The sequence below is a fragment of the Hyla sarda genome, chromosome 2 (assembly GCF_029499605.1).
Source record: "Hyla sarda isolate aHylSar1 chromosome 2, aHylSar1.hap1, whole genome shotgun sequence".
NCBI lineage: Eukaryota > Metazoa > Chordata > Amphibia > Anura > Hylidae > Hyla > Hyla sarda.
Genome location: NC_079190.1, coordinates 87,655,929 through 87,670,432, shown reverse-complemented (window position 1 = coordinate 87,670,432; position 14,504 = coordinate 87,655,929). Strand labels below are relative to the sequence as shown.

Sequence of the window (14,504 nt, the reverse complement as noted above, 5' to 3'; positions counted from 1 at the left end):
GCTGTGATAATTGCCCCATTCTACAGTGCAAATATTTTACTAGATATTTCAAAGGCTTCGGAAACGTGTGTAGATGACAAGAGCTCTATTGTGGGGATATGTTTGTTGTTTAATATGACATGATTTATTAAGTCCATATAGAAGAAAATAGTAGTAAGTACGGCACCGCCGCGTACCTTTTTCTATAGCGGGAGAACGTAGTGTTAATCGGGTCAACACCTGAACACTGGTAGTAGTAACCTGTTGTCCGTGATCTATCCTCGGATAATCAAGAGAGGTAATCCGATGTGGAAAGAAAACGAGAGGAGCCACTGAAACTGCAGTTACTCAAAGTTTATTCCATCAGGTCTTGGATACAACTGTGGCCGACGTTGTATCCAAGACCTGATGGAATAAACTTTGAGTAGCTGCAGTTCCAGTGCCTCTTCTCCTTTTCTTTCCACGTATGATTTATTAAGTGATTGTAATGTGATTGGGAAGCTCCATCTTTTGCTGTTTGTATTAGAAAAAGTGATAAAGAGGTACTTCGGCACTTAGACATCTTATCCACTATCCCAAGGATAGGGGATAAGATGCCTGATCGTGGGGGTCCCGCCGCTGGGGACCCCCGTGATCTTGCACGCAGCGCCCCGTTAAAATCAGTCCCTGGAGCGTGTTTGCTCCAGGTCTGATTACTGCAATGCAAGCCTATGGGACGGGGCGTGATGCTCCGCCCCCTCAATGCAAGCCTATGGGACGGGGTGTGATGCTCCGCCCCCTCAATGCAAGCCTATGGGAGGGGGCGAGACAGCACGGGGCGAAGCCTTGACGTCACAACGCTCCGGCCCCGTGATCAACAGTAATCAGACCCGGAGCGAACGTGCTCCGGGAACTAATTTTAACAGGGTGCGGCATGCAAGATCACGGGGGTCCCCAGCGGCGGGACCCCCGCGATCAGGCATCTTATCCCCTATCCTTTGGATAGGGGATAAGATGTCTAAGCGCCAGAGTACCCCTTTAACTAGCAGGCCCTTAACATATAATCATAAGTGCTGCGATCTCGGAGTGATCTCCAAACACAATTAAAACTGTTCCCAAAGGTGGATCCTCTTTGGAAACTTACTACGGCACTATTTATTAGATTTTTTAAAACATAGGTTACTATATAGTGACCATTGAAACCATACGTAAAGGGGTACTCCTGTGGAAAACTTTTTTTTTTTTTAAATCAACTGGTGCCAGAAAGTTAAACAGATTTGTAAATTACTTCTATTAAAAAATCTTCATCCTTCCAGTACTTATTAGCAACTGAAATCTACAGAGGAAATGGTTTTCTTTTTGGAACACAGAGCTCTCTTCTGACATCATGACCACAGTGCTCGCTGCTGACATCTCTGTCCATTTTAAGAACTGTCCAGAGTAAGAGAAAATCCCCATAGCAAACATATGCTGCTCTGGACAGTTCCTAAAATGGACAGAGATGTCAGCAGAGAGCACTGTGGTCATGATGTCAGCAGAGAGCTCTGTGTTCCAAAAAGAAAACCATTTCCTCTGTAGATTTCAGCAGCTAATAACTACTGGAAGGATGAAGATTTTTTTAATAGAAGTAATTTACAAATCTATTTAACTTTATGGCATCGGTTGATAAAAAAAAGTTTTCCACAGGAGTACCCCTTTAACATACAATGTTACGGACAGTCCAGATCTGTGAAACGTGTCAATAGTGGGAAGAACCGACCAATCAAAATGGACATTTCACAGTTTTACACACCTGTATTACTAAAGTACATGCACTGACTGGCTGTCTGGCAGCGCCTCCCTACAGTACAAGGAGGTATTACATGTTATGTACTACTCTTTACCTGTGTCAGGGTTACCTGCTTCTATGGACACCAGGTAAGGGCGGCTCCATGTTACATTTTTAGGACATTGTGTGTACTGTACAAGACCCTGAAGAAGCTCCTGTCCTCTAAATAGACAGTGATTACAGCTCCCAGCAGATCTTTCTTACTTTTATATGTAAGGACTTGATTTATCTGTATTAGTTATCTACTTATTTTTGCAGAGTTTTAACAACAGACCTTAAAAAATACAAAACTTAACTGTTAAATATCACTAAATGATCACTAAATGTAAAAAATCTACTGTACAAAAATAAATAAATAGGAATTTAGGACAAATGAGGTCATATCGTAGGCTGCCAAAAAAATACGTAAACCCTGCTCCTTTTATCAATGCTACTTTTGTTCTTGTTCTAAAACCATATTATACAACTGATCTGCAAAATAGAACAGATTTTCTGGAAGTGATGGGCTTACACTTCTATTCCCTGTCATAGGCGTGCGCAGCCTATTGCATTAGGGTGTGCACCCTAAGGCACAAACTCACGCTGCACGCATGTATATTGTGTATATATATATATATACACACAGTTAGCATAGTTTCCCCACATTAGGTTGGCAGTATAGTTCCCCCACATTAGGTGTGCAGTACGGTTCCCCCACATTAGGTGCAGTATAGTTCCCCCACATTAGGTGCAGTATAGTTCCGTCACATTAGGTGCAGTACAGTTCCCCCACATTAGGTGCAGTATAGTTCCCCCACATTAGGTGTAGTACAGTTCCCCCACATTAGGTTGTAGTTCCCCACATTAGGTGCAGTATAGTTCCCCCACATTAGGTGCAGTATAGTTCCTCCACATTAGGTGCAGCACAGTTTCCTCACATTAGGTGCAGTACAGTTCCCCCACATTAGGTTGTAGTTCCCCACATTAGGTTGTAGTTCCCCCACATAGTGTTGAGCGGCATAGGCCATATTCGAATTCGCGAATATTCGCGAATATATGGACGAATATTCGTCATATTCGCGAATATTCGCATATTCGTAATGTTCTCGTTTTATTTTCGCATATGCGAATATTCGCGTGTGCGAAAATTAACATATGCGAAAATTTGCATATACAAAAATTAACATAAGCTAAAATTCGTATATGCGAAAATTATCATATGCAAATTTTCGCATATGCGATTCGCACACCAGTCTCACACAGTAGTATTAGAGCCTTTTTACACCACACAAGCTGGAAGCAGAGAGGGATGATCACTGTGATGTGTACTGTGAAAAAAAAAAAACAATATTCGTCATTACGAATATGTAGCGCTATATTCGCGAATATTCGCGAATATGCGATATTCGCGAATAAAATTAGAATTGCGAATATTCGCGAGCAACACTACCCCCACATTAGGTACAGTATAGTTCCCCCACATTAGGTGTAGTACAGTTCCCCCACATTAGGTTGTAGTTCCCCCACATTAGGTGCAGTACAGTTCCCCCACATTAGGTTGTAGTTCCCCACATTAGGTTGTAGTTCCCCCACATTAGGTACAGTATAGTTCCCCCACATTAGGTGTAGTACAGTTCCCCCACATTAGGTTGTAGTTCCCCACATTAGGTGCAGTATAGTTCCCCCACATTAGGTGCAGTATAGTTCCTCCACATTAGGTGCAGTACAGTTTCCTCACATTAGGTGCAGTACAGTTCCCCCACATTAGGTTGTAGTTCCCCACATTAGGTGCAGTATAGTTCCCCCACATTAGGTGCAGTATAGTTCCCCCACATTAGGTGCAGTACAGTTCCCCCACATTAGGTGAAGTACAGTTCCCCCACATTAGGTGCAGTACAGTTCCCCCACATTACCCCACATTAGGTGCAGTACAGTTCCCCCACATTAGGTGCAGTACATTCTCCCCACATTAGGTGCGGTATAGTTCCCCCACATTAGGTGCAGTATAGTTATAATTGTAGGGAGGAGGGCAAGTCTAGACTTTACCATGAGGCTTATGGGACTAATTCTACCCCTGATCTTATATTTGCCAAGGGGTTCAATGGGCGGAGCCAAAGCGTTGTCAAAATTATGTTTTGCATAGAGTGGCAAAAATCCATGCACCAGCCCTGACTAGACCTTCCACTTGTGTGTATGTTTGCTGGTCGGTGTTTGATGTGGATGTGCAAAAAATGGTAAGTTGAATGGTAAAACTCATGTTTTTCTTTACTTGGCAAACAGAAGAACGCTTTCACTATAAGATGGTGGCACAGAGGGGGGAATACTCCAAATAGAATTTTTTTTTGCACCAGATTGGTTGAAAAAGTGATGCGGCACACTGCGCTCTATGTCGGGCTAGAGCTGATTGTGGCAGTATTCTGCAGTAGTTTAGCACTATGTCCCGGTAGCCAACAGAGCGCTTGGCGCTGCTATTCCACGGGCAATATTGGAATATCAGATACAGCACGTGTATAGGTATTTATACTAAAAAAAATAATAAAAAAAAAAAACAAGAAAAAAATGGTGCACAATGGTGCATAAAAGGCAAAACTACACATCACTTTTCAACCAATCTGAACAGCAGTCATACATCCATTATACATACACTGTACATCAGTCATACATCCATTATACATACACTGTACAGCAGTCATACATTCATTATACATACACTGTACATCAGTCATACATCCATTCATAGGCGTGCGCACGGGGTGTGCCGGGTGTGCCCAGGCACATCCTAATCAAGCTCAGGGGGGCATCCGAGGCCACCACTGAGCAGCCCGCAGAGGACCCCCCCCTCACATTCGGGACATCCCTGTGTCCCGAAAGATCTTTTCGGGACACAAGGATGTCCCGGTTACCTTTCTACAGCGGCCCCCGCGTTAACTTTAAAAACACAGGGGCCGCCGGGAAGTAGCGCACGCAGGGACGTCATTGACGTCCCGTGCGTGCGCCCATAGTAACGGAGGAGCGGAGATTCAAGGAAGAGGATGCGCGCGCCGGCCGGAATGGTAAGTGACCAACACGATCTGGCAGCATGTCGTCTTCAGTGTTCCGACTACCGGTCCTCTGGTCCCGGGACCTACTGCTATGGACTATAGGCCATAGCAGTAGATCGTGACCCCGGACCGGAGGACCGGTGGTCGGAACACTGAAGTGGGGCAGTACACAGACATACAGCCTCCAGCCATACACTGTATATGGCTGGAGGCTGTATGTCTGTGGGGAATATACTGCACCTAATGTGGGGAACTATACTGCACGCTATACTGCACCTAATGTGGGGGACTATACTGCACCTAATGTGGGGGACTATACTGCACCTAATGTGGGGGACTATACTGCACCTAATGTGGGGAACTATACTGCACCTAATGTGGGGAGCTATACTGCACCTAATGTGGGGGACTATACTGCACCTAATGTGGGGGACTATACTGCACCTAATGTGGGGGACTATACTGCACCTAATGTGGGGGACTATACTGCACCTAATGTGGGGGACTATACTGCACCTAATGTGGGGAACTATACTGCACCTAATGTGGGGAACTATACTGCACCTAATGTGGGGGAGCTATACTGCACCTAATGTGGGGGAGCTATACTGCACCTAATGTGAGGGAGCTATACTGCACCTAATGTGGGGGAGCTATACTGCACCTAATGTGGGGGAGCTATACTGCACCTAATGGGGGGAGCTATACTGCACCTAATGGGGGGGACTATACTGCACCTAATGTGGGGAGCTATACTGCACCTAATGTGGGGAGCTATACTGCACCTAATGTGGGGAACTGTACTGCACCTAATGTGGGGGGACTGTACTGCACCTAATGTGGGGGAACTGTACTGCACATAATGTGGGGAACTATACTACACCTAATGTGGGGGAACTGTACTGCACTTAATGTGGGGGAACTGTACTGGTGCAGTACAGTTCCCCCACATTAGGTGCAGTACAGTTCCCCCACATTAGGTGCAGTACAGTTCCCCCACATTAGGTCCAGTACAGTTCCCCCACATTAGGTGCAGAACAGTTCCCCCACATTAGGTGCAGTACAGTTCCCCTACATTAGGTGGCACCTAATGTGGGGGAACTGAACTGCACCTAATGTGGGGGAACTGCACTGCCAACCTAATGTGGGGGAACTGTACTGCCAACCTAATGTGGGGGAACTGTACTGCCAACCTAATGTGGGGGAACTGTACTGCCAACCTAATGTGGGGGAACTGTACTGCCAACCTAATGTGGGGGAACTGTACTGCCAACCTAATGTGGGGGAACTGTACTGCCAACCTAATGTGGGGGAACTGTACTGCCAACCTAATGTGGGGGAACTGTACTGCCAACCTAGTGTGCAAGGACTTATATTGCCAACCTAGTGTGCGGGGACTTATACTGCCAACCTAATGTGGGGGACCTATACTGCACCTAATGTGGCGGGACTTATACTGCACCTAATGTGGAGGGACTTATACTGCACCTAATGTGGCGGGACTTATACTGCACCTAATGTGGGGGAACTATACTAACTGTGTGTATGTGTGCGTATATATATATATATATATATATATATATATATATATATATACACGCGCAGCGGGAGTTTGTGCTTTAGGGTGCACACCCTAATGCAATAGGCTGTGCACGCCTATGCATCCATTATACATACTCTGTACATCAGTCATAGTGTTGAGCGGCATAGGCCATATTCGAATTCGCGAATATTCGCGAATATATGGACGAATATTCGTCATATATTCGCGAATATTCGCATATTCGTTATATTCTCGTTTTATTTTCGCATATGCGAACATGCGCATATGTGAAAATTAACATATGTGAATATTAGCATATACAAAATTAGCACACGCGAAAATTCGCATATGCGAACATTAGCATATGCTAATTTTCGCATATGCGAATTTTCGCGCGCCAGTCTCACACAGTAGTATTACAGCCTTCTTTACACCACACAAGCTGGAAGCAGAGAGGGGTGATCACTGTGATGTGTGCTGTGAAAAAAAAACAATAAATAAACGAATATTCGTAATTACGAATATATAGCGCTATATTCGCGAAATTCGCGAATTCGCGAATATGCGATATTCGCAAATAATATTCGAATTGCGAATATTCGCGAGCAACACTAATCAGTCATACATCCATTATACATACACTGTACATCAGTCATACATTCATTATACATACACTGTACATCAGTCATACATCCATTATACATACACTGTACATCAGTCATACATTCATTATACATACACTGTACATCAGTCATACATTCATTATACATACACTGTACAGCAGTCATACATTCATTATACATACACTGTACATCAGTCATACATCCATTATACATACACTGTACAGCAATCATACATTCATTATACATACACTGTACAGCAATCATGCATTCATTATACATACACTGTACATCAGTCATACATCCATTATACATACACTGTACATCAGTCATACATCCATTATACATACACTGTACATCAGTCATACATCCATTATACATACACTGTACATCAGTCATACATTCATTATACATACACTGTACAGCAGTCATACATTCATTATACATACACTGTACATCAGTCATACATCCATTATACATACACTGTACAGCAATCATACATTCATTATACATACACTGTACAGCAATCATGCATTCATTATACATACACTGTACATCAGTCATACATCCATTATACATACACTGTACATCAGTCATACATCCATTATACATACACTGTACATCAGTCATACATCCATTATACATACACTGTACAGCAGTCATACATTCATTATACATACACTGTACAGCAATCATACATTCATTATACATACATTGTACAGCAATCATACATTCATTATACATACACTGTACAGCAGTCATGCATTCATTATACATACACTGTACAGCAATCATGCATTCATTATACATACACTGTACATCAGTCATACATCCATTATACATACACTGTACAGCAATCATACATCCATTATATATACACAGTACAACAGTCATGCATCTATCATACACAGACACACATACTGTCCAGACATGCCTTTACAGATGCCTCTCCCTGCTTCCCCCTCACCCACCCCTCTCTTTACCTGTCCCGGGAGTCCCCTCGGTTCTTTGCCCCACTCACCAGTCACCTGGCCTGCTTTCTGATGAGCTCATAGACGGCTGAGGATGGAGGCAGGTGCAGTAAGTGGTTGTGACACAGTGCACACTCGCACAGGCTGTATCTGACTGTGGCCGACCACCGTAGTTTAGCACTGTGTCCCGCTACCCAACAGGGCGCTGGGGCGGGCGCTGCTATTCCGCTGGTGATATTTGAATGTGCGGTGTCTGTCGGGGGCACGAGTCACTCACCACCCCCTTCATGGACCAGTAAGAAGGTGACTGAGCGGGCAGGTTGGGTGACTGAGCGGGGGCCCCCTGCGGGCTGCTCAGTGGCGGCCACGGATCCCCCCGCCCTGGGCTTGATTAGGGTGTGCCCAGGCACACCCGGCACACCCCGTGCGCACGCCTATGTTGCCTGTAAACCAATATGATTTACTCCCGATTTGTTTTTTGAGAATACATATTTAATTTGTTCCACTTGGTTGTTCCTTTTGGTCATTTTTAGAGTCACACACATTGGCAAGCTCTTTCTTCAAAGATGTGCTAGCAAAGGAAAGAAAATAGACTACAGTAAAGCCTTTCAAAAAGGCCACCTCTTTAACCTCTTAAGGACCAAGAGTTTTTCTGTCTTTGTACTTTCGTTTTTTTCCTTCTTACCTTTTACAATTTTACACCTAAAAAATCATATGAGGCCTTTCTTTTTTTGTGCCACCAATTCCACTTTGTAATGACGTCAGTCATTTTACCCAAAAATCTGCGGCAAAATGAAAAAAAAAATCATTGTTTGACAAAATTGAAGAATAAATGCCATATTGGAAATTTCGGGGAATCCGTTTCTACACAGTACATTTTTAGGTAAAAATGACAACTTCTCTTTATTCTGTAGATCCATAAGGTTAAAATGATACCCTACTTATATAGGTTTGATTTTGTCGTACTTCTGGAAAAAATCATAACTACATGCACAAAAATGAATACATTTAAAATTGTCATTTTCTGACCCCTATAACTTTTTTTATTTTTTTGCATAAGGGGCGGTATGAGGGCTCATTTTTGTGCCGTGAATCTGAAGTTTTTATCAGTACCATTTTTGTTTTGATCAGACTCTTTGATTGCTTTTTATTCATTTTTTTACGGTAAAAAAAGGGACCAAAATACGCTGTTTTGGACTTCGGATTTTTTTTGCGCATATGTCATTGACCGTGCTTTTTAATTAATGATATATTTTTATAGTTCGGACATTTAATCACGCGGCGATACCACATATGTTTATTTTTATTATGTTTATAGGAAAGGGTTAATGTATGTGTTTTTTAACTTTTTTTTTAACTTTTTATTTATTTTTTTACACTTTTAGTCTACTTAGGGGACTTTTAGGAGGAATCATTTGATTCCTCATACAGATCAATGTGGTTGCAAAGAACCACATTGATCTGTGTGCTCTGCACTCGCTTGATAAAGCCTGACCTTGCCAGGCTTTATCATTCTGAGAGCAGGAGCCAGCACTACAGGAGAGGTAAGCCCTCAGGCCATCTCAGAAGTGCATCACCTCCCCGCGGTTGCGCTTCGGGGGGGGGCATCCACCCTGCATGTCGGCTATTAATGCCGGCCACCAGCTACAGGAATCAGCTAGGGGCCAGCCGGAAAGACGCGGGCTAGAGTTGGGAGCCCATGTCATACCCCGTTGGCGGCACATGGACGAGTATAGACATCCATGGTCGTTAACGGATTAAGGAGACCACCACCTTATCCAGACAAGATTTCTTGTGGCAGATTTTTCATTTGTGTATTAGGCATGGTGCATTTGGAATGGTAAATCTGCTCCACTGAGTGTTTAGGCATCCACTTGGTAGTGGGGATAAATGTTCTGCATATGGTACTAAGCCTTCTTTACAGCAGTAACAGATGAGGGCTCCAAAATCTTTAAAAGAAAAAAAACATCAATGCTCATGTAAACTTAGAATTCTTATTTTTAATGTCGATCCAGTCTGATCACTACAAGAGATGGGGGGGATGTAAAGTACTATTTAGGGCAGAGTAGTTTATACCTTATTGATTTCTTTTAAATGGAGTGAGAGGGGAGAAGACTTCACTCCTAGAAGACAACTTTTTAATGCAAATTTGAGTGGGTATTTTAAATAGCTTTTCACAACATTTAGAAACCAAAGCCATTTTGTCTGCCAACAGTTAATGAGCCAGTAATCCAAAATGACTATGTACAGTATACTGTTCTTACTTTTAGAGGAGAGAGTCTGTATTGCTTTCTGTCCATGCTATGGGATCTGAGGGACATGTTGTTCTATTTATTGCACAAGGCACAATTCTTATCAAGACTTCTTTGTGATACTTATATGTACTATTTGCAATTATTTGATACATCCATATTTAGTCACATAAAGGACATGGCTATCAATAGACACAGTAGAATTGAACAATACCAGAACATAATGAACCGTCTTATGTACAGCACATATACTATACTGTGATGTTGGAGGTCAGGACTGGGGTAAGTGTGGAATGCTCCTCAGCAAACTAGAATCAAAAGAGGTCAGGGGGCAGGGGGACAACTGTGAGTACAGCAAACAATTCCTGGAAGTTTTACTTTTAAGAAATTGCTGGGAAGAAGGGAGACAGGAAGAAGAAATATCAATGATACAAGGAAGCAGCCAGCAAAGATACAATACTTCCGGAAAGGATGCCATTTAGCACTAACCCCAAGAATACTAATCTGCTGAGTAAGGTGGATGAGAGATTTGTCAAGTTCATGGAACTAAGTAGCAAGAATACTGAGACCGCTACAACCTGCTTCTTATAAGGAAAACTTATTGAAGAGGATTGTTTAAAGAAAAGCATGATTATAAGGTGAAATGATGGCCATGAAGTCAGGTAAAAGCATCCTATAATGTGTTTGTGACATTTATGATTATAGTGGAATTTATAGTATGGAATGTGTCAGCAATAGGCCAATAATTACAACTAAAAATGCATAAGAAATTCATCTTTTGGGTCCAGAATGACTTTTTTTTTCTTCTGTTAGTATCTTTTTTGTAACAATGGAGTATTCTTACCTATAACAATTGCATCACATCCATCTTGACCACAGTAAGATTTATTGTTGTTTGCAGCAAGAATACTCTCCTTTATTGCTGTATAGGGAGGAAATAACACCCCCTAGGGTCTATTACACTTGTAGCAGTTGTCTCTTTACATAAAAACATGGCATTAAATAGGATGGAAACATTTCAGTATGTACTGTTTGTATTTATTAGGTCATATGAACATCCTACCTATCCTATCAACCCTTATTCAGACCATTCTCTATGAACCAGAACAGAGAGCCACTATGTAAGGCTGGGTTCACATATGTCTGGCATCGCCACAACAAAATGGCATCAGTTGTTCCAGCGTTTATTAAAGGGGTATTCTATGATTTTTTTTATTTTTATTTAAATATGCTACAGGAGCTGTAAATTTAGTGTAGTTCACAATATAGTGTCTGTACCTGTGTTTTATGGTGGTCCTGCAATTCTCTGATTTTTGGCTCAATGTTTATTTTAACAGCATACAAAATTATGTTGTCTCAGGTTTTCCCAGGTTGCAGTACGGCTGAGACATTACATCACTAATCAGGTGTTCATAGGGAGGTTGTCTTTGCTTCAATGGGTGGAGCGACCACTGGGTGGGAAGGAGATCATTGTGCAGTGAATTGTAATTTTGCAACAGCTAAAGGTAATATCACAGCATTATGGTTAACTCAGAAAACAGCCATTTAGCCCCAAGACAAGCATGGATCCTTCCTAAACATGTCCATTACTGTCTGGGAAGTACATACTAAAATCGCCTTATGGTGAATAACCCCTTTAATTGTGCATGTCCGACAAGCAAAAGCATTAGATGCGTTCCCCCCGTACATGACCCATCTAGCATGTTTCATTATCCTGCATCCAACTTGAGACATTGCATGAATGTGTACCGTGCTTATGAAAATGTATGGCCAAACATAGCTAACCCCAGATGACAGCTGTTCGCTAGAGGTAGGAAAGCTGGACCTGTGGTAATTATTGGGCTAACTTTATAATGGGTTATCCTAGTGAATGGTTTAGTGTTTTGTGAACCCAGATACCTTCTCAGAGGCAAAAGACAGTTCTTCTTTTGTATTCTTTCTGTGTCAGGCCAGTGTCCTCTCTCTCCTTCCTCAAACCTTCTAGGAAGTTTAGTTCAGCACATAATTAGGGTGTATCCATGTCACTAGTCTTATAACATTATAACTAAGATTGTATCATGCACTTTACTTATAGTGATGAGCGGCATTGCCCATTTTCGAATTGGCGATATTTTGCAAATATATAGACGAATATTCTTCCTATATTCGCGAATTGCGCGTATTCGTTATATTCGCATATGCGAATATTCGCATATGTGAATATTCGCATATTCGAGGAAGAAAACAGTGAGCGGGAAGAAAACTTTACTATTGGTTGCTAGGGATGTTGTTGATAACCTCTGACAAGTTTATTTGCATTATTCTAATTGGCCCACAAGTGAAATGAAGGAATATGCGAATGTTCACATATGCGAATATTCGCACATGCGAATATGCGGGAAAAAAGCAAATATTCGAAATTTCGAATATATAGCGAATATATTCACAATTTTTGCGAATTTGAAATGCGAATATTCGCACCCAACACTATTTACTTATACAGAACAAATAGTTAGATGTTGCCATTATCCTAAATGCTCAGTGGATATAAAAAGGGATATCAATTGGTGTACAGACCACATAGCTGCTATGGGGACACATGGGGTATTGAAGCTCAGGACCTGAATAGCCACACCGTCCCACCAAATTGTAAGTAAAGCTAGCAGAATCAGTAAGACATTATTAACTTACTCTTAAAGGGCTTGACAGAGAAGCGCTGTGTGTGTAGTATCCAAGCCTAGATAGCCGATTTTTCATAAAAAAAAATCACCAAACGTGTTTCAGGGTACAAAAGGATATAACCTAACCCCTGCCTCAGTGGTATATCTGAGGAAGGGGTTACATTATATCCTTTTGTACCTCGAAACACGGCACTTATATTTCTACACACCTGTGAGATCGGTTGGATATTGAGGAGACAAACAGGAGGGTAATACCCATACTCTATACACTTATTCATTGGGACTCTGTATTTGGGGACATTAGCAAGTTTTACAAGTTTGCAAGTTTAAAGGAGCGCACACTCTGTATCCGGTCAGCTGATCAGCAGTAAGCTGACCGCTTCATACAGCAAGCTCGCCAGCATGTACGGCCACATTGAGCTTCAAGAACTACTGCCGGCTGGAGCAAGAAGGACAAACTGTCACAGGCGGGATCTGCACCGAACGACGTGGAGCGGTGAGTGGCACATAGTGCCAATGCTAGTGCACCTTTTCCCGCAGGTCGGCACACTGAACTCCGGGAACAGTCCTGTGAAGCATATACCATATATGGCTCAAATTTGGTGTTCCACGTGGAACTCTGCTGGTCCCCCAACCGACAATATAGGAACGTCCCAATTTTATTTCAAGGTGTACTCCACTGCCAACATAAGTGAATATAAGCAGACTATTTCCATTGCAGGTGGAACATATAGTATGCTGATTTATTTCATTTTTAGGTGAATTCAATACTGCCAACCAGCATCATGCGGACTATTTCACAGGTGGAATACAACATTGCAAAATATTATATGTGAGTGATCAACCTGTTGAAACCCAATTATCATATTCTATGTGCACAGGAGGCATGAATTTGCTATTATAATGTATTCTATCCATCTATGAAGTGTGTAACAAGCCAACATTTTACATATATATTTATTTTATTATATTTGTGTTTTTACCTATATACAGTGAATCGCAAGGGCCCTGCGGTAGTTATTGTATTAGGACTTAATTTTATGTGTGTGTTAAACATTTATATGGTTTAGCTGGCTCCAGACACTAACTTAACCCTATACTCATCACATACTTGGCTTTGGCCGATATACTGAGGACTGCTCTGTTGGCTTTATTCATAGTTTACAAATCTGTTTAACTTTCTGGCACCAGTTGATTTAAAAAAAAAAGTTTTCCAGTGGAGTACCCCTTTTAGTGTCAAGGGGTTTCCCAGAAAAACTTAGAGCGTACCTGTCAGACAAACTGTTCTATGTTGCTCAGTACCTTATTCTGATCATGAACATTTTTACGTGTCTACGACCTATAATTCTCTCAGAATTACCTTTATTTACTTTACTTTACTTACATCATTGCTCAGTGAGGTTTCTGTCCGTGCAGAGGCATGGGGCCTGTCCCTCTCTTCTCCTCACTGTGATGACACCTCATCCCCCCCTTACTCTGCTCTGACTCCCAGGGCTAGGAGAAAGCACAGCAGCTCTGGACCTGCCTGCAGCCTTGTCAATCACTCATGGTGTCCATGACGTGTCGATGACCACTGGACACTGCAGGACTGGTATGTGTCCCTGGATGCTGGGGGACCCCTAGTGGCCATTTTTTTTACTGTCTTTTTCAGT

General features: G+C 42.2%; 1 protein-coding gene across 3 annotated transcripts in view; it reads left to right on the top strand.

Moving 5' to 3' along the window:
- Positions 1–10,406: 10,406 nt before the first annotated feature.
- Positions 10,407–14,504, top strand: part of LOC130358755 (retinol dehydrogenase 7-like) — a 39,109-nt gene continuing 35,011 nt past the window's right edge. For all 3 annotated transcript variants that reach the window (XM_056562502.1, XM_056562498.1, XM_056562500.1), the window contains exon 1: positions 10,407–10,854. The gene's annotated coding sequence lies outside the window, so the exon portion shown is untranslated. The remainder of the gene's footprint in view (positions 10,855–14,504) is intronic.